Source organism: Pleurodeles waltl, chromosome 6 (genome assembly GCF_031143425.1).
Source record: "Pleurodeles waltl isolate 20211129_DDA chromosome 6, aPleWal1.hap1.20221129, whole genome shotgun sequence".
NCBI classification, from domain to species: domain Eukaryota; kingdom Metazoa; phylum Chordata; class Amphibia; order Caudata; family Salamandridae; genus Pleurodeles; species Pleurodeles waltl.
The window spans coordinates 1,513,385,587-1,513,401,793 of NC_090445.1; the positions used below are offsets into that span (position 1 = coordinate 1,513,385,587).

The 16,207-nt window shown below is 47.9% G+C and overlaps 1 protein-coding gene across 11 annotated transcripts in view; it reads left to right on the forward strand.

The window, feature by feature from the left end:
- The window catches only part of LOC138301017 (cyclin-dependent kinase 11B-like), a 634,168-nt gene that overhangs the window by 361,837 nt on the left and 256,124 nt on the right, over positions 1-16,207 (forward strand). The gene's annotated exons all lie outside the window — the stretch shown is intronic.

Below are 16,207 nucleotides of genomic sequence, written 5' to 3' on the forward strand. Positions count from 1 at the left end.
TGGAGAATTATCTTTGAGCAGTACCATTGCTCGCTGTCAGGTGTCTTTGGTTGACTCATTGTCTGTCGTTGGTCTCATGGTCGCTGTGATGTCACGGTCGTATATAGGCACCACCCCGGAACGCTGATGCCAGATTTTTTCTTTCTGTGCCACGCACAGAGCGGGAGAGAGCTACGCTTAGTCATTTTTTGACTAGATTCGACCTTTTATCTGCATTTTTGACTCTTTAGTGCATCGAAGGATGTCACAGACGACCTGGATCAAACCTGAATGAATGATGTCTGTGACTGATATGCACCTCGTGTGCTTGTGGTGTTTGGATCACAGCCACAGGCCAAAGTTGTGCTCCAAGTGCCAAGCCATGAACCCAAAGGCTTTGAGAGAGCGGTTCCTGAAGCTCATGGCGGCCCAGTGCTCGACTCCACTTCTCTCCTGGCCTCGTTCGAGAGGAAGATCACAAGAGTGCTCGCTGAGTCACCACCACTCCCCCTCTTCCCATTCCAAATCTTCGGGACACTCGGGTCACAAAAAGAAGTCGACGAAGGAGGCCAAACGTTCTTCTACTTCGCCCCATCGCTCGGCCGGTGGAACACTGGAAGAGCTTCTCAAAGCTCTAGACCTCTGTCAGCAGAGCCTACTCATGGGTCTGCTCCGCACCTTCCGGAGTTTCCAGGAGCTGGAACCACACCTGCACAGCAGAGGGAGTTTTATGAGGCATGTGCCTCATCTTTAGGCAGAACGCCCCCGGTGGCACTTTTGGGTCCTGGGGGATTGGATAGAGACCCCTCTGGTTCAGTGCCGGCAGCTTCGGCTCTGGCCACAGAGGGCCCCTCTGGATCTGTGCTGAGATGTCAATGCTCCCGATGCCGGTTGGGCCACAATCAACATTGACCTAACCCTGACCTCTGTTGATCTGGAGCTGGACAGCTTCGCTCGACGCCAGATCTTCTAAGCCCAGGTTGAAATCTGACCCTTTTTACTATGGGTACGGATGGGGGAAGTTTTGAAGGGGGTCGCTGGACCCTCTAGATGACCAGCTAGACAACCCTGAATTGGACTGGGCATCGGAATTGGGCGAGGCTAGTGGTCTGGATACGTTTCCAGATGCTGACATGCTTTCTCCCCCTACTGTGGCTACGGAGGAGGGAGTGTCCTTTTCAATGGCAATCAGCCGGGCAGCTCAGGTCCTCGTCTCAAGCTTTCTTCTGTGGTGGTCAGTACTAACTTCCTGACTAAGGTGCTTCAGCCTCGGGGCTTCCACTTTGGAACCCCTTCTACCCTCCAATGAAGCCCTCACCCTTGTTCTTCTGGGTACCTGGTCCAGACCCGGCACGGGTGCTCTTGAGAATGGGACAATCGTCCTGGGCTATGGCTCGGTCCCTTGGCCTTGCAACGGCCCCTTGCCCAGCACAGTCCGCTCTTCGCCTCTTTCGTGCCTAGGGGCTCCCTTCTACGTCCTTTACCTGCCAGCCACTAAGCAATGCATGCTGCTCAGCCACTGCGTGTCCATGGACGTGGAATTCCATGGGCTCGTGGGTCAGGAGCCACTCTCCACCACCCCCTGCATCCTCCAAACCCTCCAAGTCAGTTGGACCAGTTGAAGGCAGGATCTGCCATCACCCATCCCACTGGGAATCCATCATGATGGACAGTTGGGTCTTGCAAATAGTCCATAGAGGCTACTCCCTCCCCTTCAAGACTACACCTCTGACCATGCCACAGTCTTGTGCCTGTTTATCTGAGGATCATTTGGCACTTTTCCCCGAGGAAGTTGCGGTCCTGTTGGCCAAGGAAGTCCTAGAGAGGGTCCCTGCACCCAAAGTAGGTGGTGGTTGTTGTAAAGTCACTCTTTTTGGCACGGTTTCCCCCACTTTTTGCCTGCTTATCAGTGTATTTAGACTGTCTCCACTGAGATCCTGCTAACCAAGACAATATGTGCGCTCCTCTAAATTTGGTTGATTTGGTATTGTTTACACCCCACAATTGGCATACTGGTGTCCAGTATGTCCAGAGTATATGGTACTTATAGTACTCAGGGCGTTGGTACACCAGTGGTCCCCATGGACTGCAGCATGTATTATGCCACCCAAGGGAGCCCATGCAAAATGTCTCCAGCCTGCCATTGCAGCCTGCGTGAAACAGTGCATGTACCCTTTCACTGCTGGTCACTGCACCAGCTCACTATAAGTTACCCCTAGAGTAAGCTGTCCTAGCCAAGAGGGCTGGGTGAAGGTCCCTGTGTGTGAGGGCACCCCTGCACAAGCAGAGGTGCCCCTACAAACCCCAGTTCCAATATACTGGACTTCGTAAGTGTGGGGAAACCATTTTACCTGTGTACTGGCCACAACTATGGTCCAGCTACATAATGGTAACTCCGAAACTAGTCATGTTTGCTATCAAACATGTCTGAATCGTACCCCAATACTGATGCCAGTATTGAGGGCTTGATTCCATGCACTCTGGGGGCTCCTTAGAGGACTCCCCCAGTACTGTTCCTACCAGTCTTTCAGGGTTTGTGGGCTGCCCATGCTGCCCCAGCCCCTCAGACAGGTTTCTGCCCTCCTGCTGTTTTACCAGCTCAAGCAGGGGAAGGCAGAATAAAGGATTACCTGTGGAAGAGGGAGGCAAAACTCTATCCCTTGGAAATAGGTGTTACAAGGCTGTGTAGGGGTATCCTCCACAAGCCACCGGTTTGCTTTAGCGGGCACAGGTGCCCTCCTGCATAAACTGGTTTGCTCCAGCCCAGGGACCCCCGGTCCACCCTCTGGCACAAAACTGGACAAAGGAAAAGGAAGTGACCTCTCCCCTGTCCATCACCACTCCAGGGGTGGTGCCCAGAGCCCCTCAAGGTGGCCACTCAAGTCTGCCATCTTGAACACAAGATGTGCAGAGGACCCTGGGAGCATCTGAGTGGACAGGTCAGGCAGCTGATGTCAGTGACCCCCTCTGATAGGTGGTCACCGTGTAAAGTGACAAGGCACCCTGTTAGGGCTATTGAGGGACTCCCTTGCTGGTGGGCCCCCAGATTCGGCGTACAAGACTCCGCCAGGACTCCTCTGCATCGACCTCTTCTGCTCCTGGTTTCTGGAACTGCAACTGGACACTTCAGGAACTCACAAGACTGCAATTCCCAAAATGACCTCGCCTTGCAACATTGTTTCCTCAGCTCCTTCTAGCAACTGCAACATGTCCACGGTTCCTTCTAGCAACTGCAACATTTCCACGGCTATGCATCCTCTAGGGTCAACAAGACTTCAGCTGAGCCAAGAAGGAATCTTCTTTGGAGGAAGGAATCACCCCCTTGCATCTGCAGGCACCTAAGGCAACAGCATCCGGCTGTGTGGATTTGCTCTCCTCTGGAACACTGTGGATCCTGCAACACAGATGGTGGTCCGTAGTGGTCCTCTTGGTCCTCTCTGCCCTCTGTCCATTTTGGGAGACGGTGAGCCCCTTGCCTTTCCTTCCAGGACAGTACCCCAGTGCACAGCTACTCTTGCAGCAACCAAGGCTTGTTGTTTCCTGCTCCAATGGATCTTCAGGCTCCAAGTAACCCCAGCCTCCAGCACCTTATACCTGCAAGGACAGTCTCCCATCTGCTGCTCCAGCGATGTGGGTCTCCTCCAAGTGTGCTGACTGGGCCTCACTGCAACCTACAGTGCCTTCTGCCAGTGGGTTGCCTGTGGGGGACTGCAACTGCTTATGCTGGCTCCCCCGACTGCTCAGGATGCGCCCGGACACCCCTCCAAGGGTCGAGTCCCCAGGACCTTGCTGGTCCTCTTGAGCCTTGCAAAGCTTCTTCCGCCCTGGTTGGCATTTGCCAAGGCTTGTTGGTGGTCCTCCTGACTGCTGACCTCTTTGCGACCAGACGACTGACTTGGGACATCTGTTGGACTCCTCTGCGCTCCTGGACTCTTCAGCTGGTTGTCTTCCTCCTTTATCAACACAGCTCTTTACCCACAGATGGATGGGCAGTGGCTCCTGCCCCCGCTGGACACTCCATCGTGGACTGGACTCTGTAACCTTCTTTTACAGGTCCTCTTCTTCCAGAATCCACCTTTGATTTCCTCTGTTCTGGTCCTGTTCTTGCAAAGTTCCTTTTCCAAGTCCCTTTATTAGTCTATGGAAAACCAGGTGACTGACTTTTGATGTCCTGGTCATGGGGGACCCCTAAGCGCTCATCTCTTGAGGTTCCAAGTGATCGCTCCCGACTAACTACTCCACATCCTTGGGTGGGGGAACCTAACTGAGCATTTCACTATTTTAGTATATGGTTGGGCCCTCCCCTAGGGCCCTAGCTATTTTCTGCTATCTTTTACAAATGCTTCTTGTTTCTTATGTTAATTCCTAACTATTACTGTATATATATTTAGTGTGTACTTGCCTCCAGTTGAGGGACTACCTATAAGTAATCTAGTTCAGTGTTATAATAATAAAGTGGCTTGTGTGGTTCCTTTCAGGTGTGATAAGTTGATGTGTCTAGTGTGGTATTGCAAGTGCTTTACACTCCTCCTAGATAAGTCTTATCTGCTCACCCACAGCTACCTCTAGAAAGCCCTGGTTTCTAGTCACTGTCTTCATTCACTAGTCAGGGTTGTCTGGACCTGGTATAAGGTGCCAACACCTAAGGTGTCCTCCGCACACTAGGCCACCTTCCTACATTGGTGACAGCGGTGGGATAAGACATTTGCAGTTGCCTTACCACCCTGTCACTGGTAACTTTCCACAGGAAAGTCCACTGCTAGTCCATAGGGTACACTATACTCAGTAATTAGGAACACTAGACTTCTAGTTTAGGTAAGTTGAGGGTCTAGCATGGCCCCTTCTCTAAATTCTTTAGAAAGTGTAGGTACCTAGAGCAGGTAGCTGAATTCAAACTGCTCTAGGGAAATTTCTTTAGTGGGGGACACAGCCCAGGCCTCAGATTCTATGCGAGAAGGGGACAGACACAAGTAGGTCTACTCTGTCCACACCCATGTCTCATCAGTATCTGATGGGACTCACCACTCTAGTTCTGGGGTGGGGGGGCAACAACTTTAGGGACACCAGGGTCTTGGGAGGACTCCTATGATTCTTGGAACCTAAGAAAGATTTTTGCCCCTCCCATACAAAGTTGGGGATGATATCCACAAGTGGTTCACTGCTTTGTAGAGGGCCTGTGAAGTTCAGAGGGTCTCCCAGACAGTGGTCAGCCATATTTTGGCTCTCTTTTTCTGATAATGGCAGAAAAAGTCTTCTCACTTTCAGAAGAGGATGCTGATAACTATCAGACGCTCAAGAACAGGAGTCCTCCCAGTATTGGGTTGATATTGTGGACTGCTTTGTAAAGTACCTCGAAGGTTGGTTACATGGTAGCAATGTGCATGAGTTTCAGGGCTTATACAATCTTCTTGTGTGAGAGCACATTCTTTATAACTGCACATCTGATAGACTGCCACAGTTCCTGGTGCGCTCAGATCCAACCTCTCCCCAAGAATTGGGTAAGAAGGCAGACAAATGGGTTCATACCAGGTCTGATAGGAAAACCTCCTCAGGTAGTGACTCCAAGAAGAAGGATTCTCCTAAGAAACAGGACAACAGTGGGGACAAAATGGAGTCTTCATCAGGCCCACTAAACTTTTCTTGGGGTGGGTACTGGCCCAAAGACTGTTGCGGTATCCACTGATCTACCTGTAGAGTGTCTGTTGGGTAATGATTTGGAGACTTCAGCTTGGGCTGAATTGGAGTTGGAGGCCCCTGCAGCAATTCTGGGCATCCCTGGGCACATATTTGCTTTAACCAGAGCACAGGCTAAAAAAATCAAAGGGAGCAAGGAGCCCTGGTGCCAACACCATAGCTGTCCACCACACACCAGGCCAGCTTCCTATAGTGGTTGTTATTCCTGCTACTTCCTGGTGCCAGAGAAGGACAAGGGCCTTCGCCCTCATCCTAGACCTTGAGGCCCTGAATGTCTTCCTCGGAAAGGAGAAGCTCAAGATGCTCACTGTGGCTCAGGTCCTGTCTGCCTGGGACCCTGGAGACTGGATGGTAGCATTGGACTTGCAAGACGCTTACTTCCATATTCCCGTCCTGCTTGCCCACAGATGCTACTTGCAATTCGTGGTAAGTTATGAGCACTTTCAATTTACTGTCCTCCCCTTCGACCTTACCAGCGCTCCTCGGGTGTTCACAAAAGTGATGCTGTGTTTGCAGCTCATCTGCACAGGTTAGGGTGTCTGTCTTCCTACCTCGACGACTGGCTGTTGAAGGCGAGCTCGCCCCAGACAGTCATCTCCCACCTTCAGACTACAGCAATTCTTCTGCACTCGCTGGGGTTCACTATAAACGTGACTCTTTCTCAGACGCTCCCCTTCATCGAAGGTGTCCTGGACACAGTGCAGTTTTGGACTTATCCCCCTGAAAAGCGAGTCCAGGATATCCAGGCTATGGACCTGTGTTTCAGTCTCTTTCCTGGATTTTTATTGAGAATGACTCTGAGACTGCTGGGCCTCATGGCCTCCTGCACCCTCCTGGTGACACATGCCTGATGGCAGATGTGGGCTCTGCAGTGGGACCTGAAGTTCCAGTGGAGAAGCATCAGGGGAACCTCTCAGACATGGTCCATATCTTAGAGGGAACTGCACAAGATCTGCAGTGGTGACTTTCCAATCGCAATTGGGCCAACGGCAGATTCCTCTCCCTTCCCCAGGCAGATCTTACAGTAGTTACAGATGCATCACTTCTGGTATGGGGCAGCCACATGGGAGAGACGGAGATCAGAGGTGTCTGGTCTCTGGCGGAGTCCGGACTCCACATCAGTCTTTTGAAGGTCTGGACCATCAGGCTTGCATTGAAAGCATTCCTTCCCTTGCTAAAATGGAAAGTGGTGCAGGTGTTCACGAACAACACCACCACCATGTGGTACTGCAACAAGCAGGGCGGAGTGGGGTCATGGACCCTTTGTCAAGAGTATTTTTACCTCTGGACATGGCTGCAACACCAGGGCATAACCCTGGGGGGTTCAACATCTGGCAGGCTCTATGAACGCCAGATCAGACAAACTCAGCTGTCTATGTATAGTCTATCACAAATGGCGTCTCCTTCCGGAGGTGGCGCAAGGCCTCTTTCAACATTGGGGAGAGCCTTTATTAGAAGTGTTCGCCTCCGCAGAGAACGCGCAATGTCCGCTGTTTTGCATGTTGCAGTTTCAAACGCAGCACTCGCTCTGTGGCACTTTTCGTCTTGAGTGGAACTCCTATCTCCTTTATTTCTTCCTGGCAATATTGCCCAGAGTTTTGAAGAGGATCAAGAGCGAATGGGCCCAAGTAATTCTTGTGCCTCCAGACTGGGCATGAAGAGTCTGGTATCCTGAGCTCTTGAGCATGGCTACAGATCCTCTGCTCGGACTGTTCCTTTGGGAGGCAGCAGCTGGAGACAGTTCGCTACCTGAACCTGTCCAGTCTTCTCCTTCTTGCTTGGAGGTTGAGTGGCAGCAGTAGACAGCTTTTGACCTTCTCCCTGAAGTCTGTAAAGCTTTGTTGGCAGCCAGGCATCCCTCCACCAAAACAGTATACGCCGGTCATTGGCAGAAATGTTTGGCATGGTGTACTACAAGTCTGTTCCCCCTTTCTGCTCCTCTAGCTGAGGATCTTAGAGGATTCTCTCTTGCCCAGAAGGGCTCTTCCTTGGGCACCCTTAAAGGCTGCTTACATGGCATCTCTGCCTTAATCAGATTACCAGATCAACTTTCCTTTTTTAAGTCTCCCTTGTAGGGAGGTTCCTTAAGGGACTCATCCATATTTTTTAGACTGACCACGTTCATTATGCCCCAGTGGGATTTGAACCTGATCCTTACCTACCTTATGTGTGCCCCATTTGAGCAATTGCGTAATTGTCCCTTGCGGCTCCTAACATTACAAATGTTTTCCTGATTGCCATCACATCTGCTCACTGAGTCCGTGAGCTTCAGGCTCTTTGTTCGAAGCCACCATTTTTATCTGTAAAGTGGGCTTCATACAAGAGCCTTCTTTTTTTCAAAAGTTGTTACGCCTTTTCATGTAGGCCAATCCATCATGTTGCTACTTTTTATGAACCCTCACATCCTTCTCATGAAGAGGCGAGACTCCACCTTCTGGATTCAGAAACAGTGTTGACATTCTACTTCAATCATACTAAAGATTTCCGGGTGGAAGATCAACTCTTGATAGGATATGTGGGTGCGAGAAAGGGAGGGCGGTGCAGAAGCGAACCATCTCACAATGGGTGGTGCTCTGCATCAAAATGTGCTACGCTTTGGCAAAGAAGCAGCCCCCTGAGGGTTTGCGTTCTCACTCCACCAGAGCAGCTGCTGCCACCACAGCATTAGCACGCAGAGTTCCTGTCCTGGACATCTGTCTGGCAGTAACGTGGGCATCCCTGCACACGTTCACAAAACATTACTGTCTAGACAGTCAGGTCCGCAGAGATGGCTATTTAGATCCTTCGGTCCTGCAGGACTTTCTAGTATAATCTTTGTTCGCACCCCACCACCAAGGATGTTATTGCTTGGGTATCTATTCTAAGGTAAGGCATCTGCCAACTAGAAGTCTCTATCAGATGAACAAGTTACTTACCTTCAGTAACAATTATCTGGTAGAGACATATTCTAGTTGCAGATTCCTTACCGACCAGCCCATCCTCCCCACACTGCAAACTGATTTCTAGTTTCAGAGCCCTAGTTCTGGCACACCATTCTCAGTGTTCTTCATGGCTTGCACTACGCGTGGATAAAGTCATGAAAAGAAACTGACATCAGCGTGCCTGGGTGGTGCCTATATACGATGTCTACATGTCAACCACAATGGACACAGAGTCAACAGATGCCACCCGACGGCGTGCAAGGGTAAAGATAAAAGAAGAATCTCCAGATCCAGTCTGACGCCGGGGGAAATTCTAAAGTAAGGAATCTGTTACTAGAATATGTCATTACGAGATAAATCGTTAGCAAATATAGGTAACTTATTCATTATGGTTACAGTTTTGTTCGCAACCTCCTTCAACACTTATGACATACCTCTGGAAAGCTATTAAACATGTCTTGTGTTCCTCTGCTATTTGGCTGCAAGTTAAAAGCTGGAAGTGGTGGTGTCAAAAAACGTTTGGTGCAGCATGTGAGAGTGAAATAACATTTCCGTGCCCAAGTAGTACTGTTTCTCTGATTCTTTAAGATTGAGTGCTGTGCAACAAAAGAAAAGACAGGAATCTAAAAGGTGTTTTAGGAAAATGCGAGATCGGGAAATAATTGTGTGAACCCTTTCTGCCTGTGTGAGGCCACCAAGCCATTTGCTTTCTATTTCTGACCTGGTTTTGTGATATGTATTTTTGTGTTCTCTTGTCCTTCTGTGTTCTCTTGTCCTTCTGTTGAATCAATCAGTTCTCCTGGTGTATAGAGACAGTGCGCTGTTCATAGTTACGCCTAGTACAGTTAAAGCCTACTGTATGTACATGAAAGACCCATTTTTATTTTTATGAGTTCTCATAATGACTGTTCAATACGTGTGGTTGTCATTCCCTGCACAATATTGTTCTGGTTTTAGGGTGATCTAGTGAGAATTTTTGGTTTCACTCTCTCTGCCCGATTTCTCTAGTTATACTTGGTGCTCTCACCGCAAGAACACACAGATGTTTAAAGGTATATGTACTCTGCTACTGTTTGATATTAAAATAGTAACTTATTGTAAAGAAATGGCTCCCTGTTGCAGTTACCCCCCACTTTTTGCCTGATACTGATGCTGACTTGACTGAGAAGTGTGCTGGGACCCTGCTAACCAGGCCCCAGCACCAGTGTTCTTTCACCTAAAATGTACCATTGTTTCCACAATTGGCACACCCTGGCATCCAGATAAGTCCCTGGTAACTGGTACCTCTGGTACCAAGGGCCCTGATGCCAGGGAAGGTCTCTAAGGGCTGTAGCATGTATTATGCCACCCTAGAGACCCCTCACTCAGCACAGACACACTGCTTACAAGCCTGTGTGTGCTGGTGAGAACAACATGAGTAAGTCGACATGGCACTCCCCTCAGGGTGCCATGCCAGCCTCTCACTGCCTATGCAGTATAGGTAAGACACCCCTCTAGCAGGCCTTACAGCCCTAAGGCAGGGTGCACTATACCATAGGTGAGGGTACCAGTGCATGAGCACTGTGCCCCTACAGTGTCTAAGCAAAACCTTAGACATTGTAAGTGCAGGGTAGCCATAAGAGTATATGGTCTGGGAGTCTGTTTTACACGAACTCCACAGCACCATAATGGCTACACTGAAAACTGGGAAGTTTGGTATCAAACTTCTCAGCACAATAAATGCACACTGATGCCAGTGTACATTTTATTGTAAAATACACCACAGAGGGCACCTTAGAGGTGCCCCCTGAAACTTAACCGACTATCTGTGTAGGCTGACTAGTTTTAGCAGCCTGCCACAAACCGAGACATGTTGCTGGCCCCATGGGGAGAGTGCCTTTGTCACTCTGAGGCCAGTAACAAAGCCTGCACTGGGTGGAGATGCTAACACCTCCCCCAGGCAGGAATTGTCACACCTGGCGGTGAGCCTCAAAGGCTCACCTCCTTTGTGCCAACCCAGCAGGACACTCCAGCTAGTGGAGTTGCCCGCCCCCTCCGGCCAGGCCCCACTTTTGGCGGCAAGGCCGGAGAAAATAATGAGAAAAACAAGGAGGAGTCACTGGCCAGTCAGGACAGCCCCTAAGGTGTCCTGAGCTGAAGTGACTCTAACTTTTAGAAATCCTCCATCTTGCAGATGGAGGATTCCCCCAATAGGGTTAGGATTGTGACCCCCTCCCCTTGGGAGGAGGCACAAAGAGGGTGTACCCACCCTCAGGGCTAGTAGCCATTGGCTACTAACCCCCCAGACCTAAACACGCCCTTAAATTTAGTATTTAAGGGCTACCCTGAACCCTAGAAAATTAGATTCCTGCAACTACAAGAAGAAGGACTGCCTAGCTGAAAACCCCTGCAGAGGAAGACCAGAAGACGACAACTGCCTTGGCTCCAGAAACTCACCGGCCTGTCTCCTGCCTTCCAAAGATCCTGCTCCAGCGACGCCTTCCAAAGGGACCAGCGACCTCGACATCCTCTGAGGACTGCCCCTGCTTCGAAAAGACCAGAAACTCCCGAGGACAGCGGACCTGCTCCAAGAAAAGCTGCAACTTTGTTTCCAGCAGCTTTAAAGAACCCTGCAAGCTCCCCGCAAGAAGCGTGAGACTTGCAACACTGCACCCGGCGACCCCGACTCGGCTGGTGGCGATCCAACACCTCAGGAGGGACCCCAGGACTACTCTGATACTGTGAGTACCAAAACCTGTCCCCCCTGAGTCCCCACAGCGCCGCCTGCAGAGGGAATCCCGAGGCTTCCCCTGACCGCGACTCTTTGAACCTAAAGTCCCGACGCCTGGGAGAGACCCTGCACCCGCAGCCCCCAGGACCTGAAGGACCGGACTTTCACTGGAGAAGTGACCCCCAGGAGTCCCTCTCCCTTACCCAAGTGGAGGTTTCCCCGAGGAACCCCCCCCTTGCCTGCCTGCAGCGCTGAAGAGATCCCGAGATCTCTCATAGACTAACATTGCGAACCCGACGCTTGTTTCTACACTGCACCCGGCCGCCCCCGCGCCGCTGAGGGTGAAATTTTTGTGTGGGCTTGTGTCCCCCCCCGGTGCCCTACAAAACCCCCCTGGTCTGCCCTCCGAAGACGCGGGTACCTACCTGCAAACAGACCGGAACCGGGGCACCCCCTTCTCTCCATTCTAGCCTATGTGTTTTGGGCACACTTTGAACTCTGCACCTGACCGGCCCTGAGCTGCTGGTGTGGTGACTTTGGGGTTGCTCTGAACCCCCAACGGTGGGCTACCTTGGACCAAGAACTAAGCCCTGTAAGTGTCTTACTTACCTGGTTAACCTAACAAATACTTACCTCCCCTAGGAACTGTGAAAATTGCACTAAGTGTCCACTTTTAAAACAGCTATTTGTGAATAACTTGAAAAGTATACATGCAATTTTGATGATTTGAGGTTCCTAAAGTACTTACCTGCAATACCTTTCGAATGAGATATTACATGTAGAATTTGAACCTGTGGTTCTTAAAATAAACTAAGAAAAGATATTTTTCTATATAAAAACCTATTGGCTGGATTTGTCTCTGAGTGTGTGTACCTCATTTATTGTCTATGTGTATGTACAACAAATGCTTAACACTACTCCTTGGATAAGCCTACTGCTCGACCACACTACCACAAAATAGAGCATTAGTATTATCTATTTTTACCACTATTTTACCTCTAAGGGGAACCCTTGGACTCTGTGCATGCTATTCCTTACTTTGAAATAGCACATACAGAGCCAACTTCCTACACTTATGTTTTCTTGGAAGAAGCATCTAGAAAGGGACATTTCTGGAAGGTCCATTTTCGTGTCTGAGATGTATGATTCAGTACTTAGTTTTTTTTGGGTGGGGGACGGATTCCAATATATACCTTTATGAAATGATAATTTAATCTATTTAGTGCCCTGCTCAGTGCACAAAAACGTACTGTGAAACTGCCTTGATATGACACTATGTGCAGAAGAGCATGTTGATAATACTGCTATTAAATCCTTAGCCAGACCTGACAGAACCATGTATTTAATAATGAGATCAACTGCTGGTAGCTTGGTTAAAGCATGTTTAACTTCAGAATGCTGCTTTTATCACTAATCACAACTCTGACCTTAGGGTGGGGACTTTTCTTTCACCCTGAATGGAACAAAATCACAGTAGACTTCTGGGTGCTCCAGATTGTGGAATCATGTCACACTGTTGGGTTCCTTCGGAAACCTTGTCATTGACCCAAGAAGGAGTATCACCTACTAATTCCGAAACTATAGTTTAAATATTTCTTCTTCTCAAGGAAGTAATTGAAAAGTTATGAAAAGAAAAACCCAAAGAAATCATACCCTCTGCTCAAGATTTTTCCTGGGAAGGAAAAGGTAGGTGAATGGAGTCGCATTCTTGGTCTCTTTTAGCAGACTTCGGGCAATTCAATTTCAAGCGTCTTTCTGGTGCTGTAGAATACAGAGTTTCTTACCACTCCGATTCCGTAGGACTGTTTCCAAATTCCCATTCATATAAACCACAGACAGTATCTGAGGTTCTGCGTAGCTGGGCAGCATTACTAGTTCATATTGCTGTTTGACCTGTAATCTACTCCCAAGAGCCCCACCAAATACCTCGGTTCAATAGCAGCCTCTGCAGCATCAATGTTTTCCATAGACTGGGACTGATGCTGAATGAAAGTAGGTCTTTCATTCACCCTACCACACAAAAAAAACTTCTGAGTTAATTTCTGGATGCTCGCTTAGCTAAGGTTGTTTCCATCAGCAGACATAATTCAGAACTGCAGAACATAGCTGCAAATGTTTCTCTTTTGCAGCACACTCCCATGTATGTCACTGCTGTCATTGTTTATATCACTTGTATCATTTTTCACCATGCAAATGAGGAATGTTCATCAGGAACTGGATCTTCAGTGGCATCCCGTGACAGTGTCACAGGATGAAGTGATCAAGGTTACAGTTCTCATCAGACATTGTGTACTATTGTGGAGATTCTAAAGGCAGATTTGCCTTTTTTGTGAACACATGCTAAGTCAGGACAATGGATGCCTATATGGAGGGCTCAAGGGTGCACATGCCCGATCTTCCCTTGGTCAGAGGAAGTAAAATCCTTCATTTCAACAAGTTGGGAGTCACTTCTCTTGGGTTGTAGGCGTTTTTCAAACCATTTTGAAAAGAATCAAAAATACGACCCTCATAGGTTACATACCTAAGCTTGTGGCACCTACTCCTGCATTTCAGACGAGGTGCGCCTATTATGGGTCTGGGCCACATCACATGTCGGATTGCCACAGTTGTGAATGTCACCACGATCAGCCTCAGAAGATGTTGTAGCAGTGAAGAGACACTGACTTAGATCTGTTTGCCACCCATTAGAACAGGAAATGCTGGTTTCTTTGTAAGTGTGTTTAGTAGTGTGATTTCATGTGCAATGCTTTCTGATGTAGTTGAATATCTTTGCCTACCTGTTCTACCATTACCACTCATTTGTAGAGTTCTGTAGAAGGTAAGGCAACATTATGTTCCCTGATACTAATAACATTGGCATGGCCTTGTCAGTTATAGTACAGCGATCTAGTCCGCATATTCCAGTGTCCACTGATTGAGCTTAAATTCTATCCCAATCTTCTGCAGGCACAGCAGTCACATTTTACACCATGTCTTGAAGTCTCTCAGGCTTTCAGCCTGGTATCTGACCCCTGAGAATGTGGCCATCCATATATTTCCAAGTCTTGCAGAACAATCTATGCTCATCTCTCATCCATTCTATTACAAAATCCCACAAAACCAAGTGGAAACATTTCATATAATGGTGCAAAACCCTAAAAACCTGGTCCGTACAGCTGAAGCAAATCCTATCTTATCCAGTACACCCCTCCCTGAATGGTCTCATGTAAACTTTGATCAGAGTGCATCCAGTGGTGACATCCAGGTTCATAAGATTTGTTAACTCTGACTTTCACTCAGAGAACCATCATTCAAGTAGTAAAGGGTCTTTCCCGAGCATTCTCTCAAGTTATATCCCCCATGTGCCATAAGAGTTGAACACCATACTCAGACTACTTATGGTGCCTCCTTTTGAACCCAGACACAAAGCTATCTTGAAGTGCAAAGCAGCACTCATGTTTCTCACATCAGCAAGAGAAGTAGGAGATATCTAAGCCTTCTTTACTAAGAAGCTTTATCTCAATGTTATTATAGTCCAGGTCAGCCTGCGTACCACCGCTAGAATCATGCCTGTAATGCCAGGGGACTTAAATTGAATGGGCTAGTATTCTTATCTTCTATTTCTTAAATCGTTTAACATCGTCTGAGAAAATTATGATTTCCTCTTTCCCTGACCTTCGCCTTTCCCGTCGGTATGATGAAACATCTGCAGGTGTCAAATACTTACAACTCTGAATATTGTGCAAAGTGGCAACCATCTCATGTTCAAAACTCCTCCACCTAATGTCTTTCTGAAAATATAGATTACGTTTCTTTAGGAACAACAGCAGCATAAATGAAGCATCTTGATGCAAAAACAAACTTTTGAGAATGTCCGTGTTCCAAAAACAGAAGGGGTATTCCCTTTACTTAGTGGTTTGAAAAAGGGACCCAAGACAAATTGACTTATCTCATTCTTAATTAGCCAACAAATGGGTAAAGAGGAAGAAATTCAGTATGCTACCCATCCACTAGCTCTATCCTATGCTCTCTCGAGAAGAGTTGATGTGTGTTAAATATGTTCAGATAGTCTATTTTCACATCCAAGTTGCTGTGAAACATCAAAATGTCCGTGGTTTTGACTGAGCTACGACAATTTTCAAAACACGGTCCTGCCATTTGGGCTAAAGTCAGCCCCAAGAACTTTTTCCACTCATGTGATGGTGACAGCACATTTGAGAACAATGTGTATTTTCGCCTAAACAGATCTAGGCAATTGGCTAATAAATGCTTTTCTTCAATAAGCCAATCTTCATTCCAGTCCGAAAGTGGATACACTCCAGTGCTTATGTTTAGAGCTCATTCATGCAGAGTCAGTCCTGACTCCACTTTAAAGCATTCATTATCTGCGGGCTACACTGGACACCAAGAGCCCAAAACTGTTTCCTTTGGTGAAGACTGCCTTCTATCTGCCTGAAATCTCTGAATCTTAAGAAACTGAAGCATCAGCCTGCCAGTCAAGTCTGTCATCTAGGTTAGATGGCCTAATGCATCTACCTAGTTCCAGTGCCCATCTCTACGTGCAGTCTTTCCAATAATGTTTTGAATACAAGTAGTTCCAGTTCTCATACAAATAAAGAGGATGCAGTAAAACTCAACCTGGTGGCTATCCAGTCACTTTCAAGGAAGTTCAGTTCGATTAATCAATTGAAAGGAGTTTCTTTCCACCAGTATATTTTCACCAGAATAATGGTAACAGAGGCTTTTGCAGCATTAAATCTCTTCTAGATTAACATGCTTTGTCCAATTGTTCCTTCAAGTTGTTGGATCATCTGTGTTTTGTTAAACATTTCTTCATGAGTGGGTGTCAACATAAGAGGAGCCCTATTATGATGTAGATAGTAATTCCGCAGTGCTCTCTAATCAAGATTTTCCCTATTCGAGA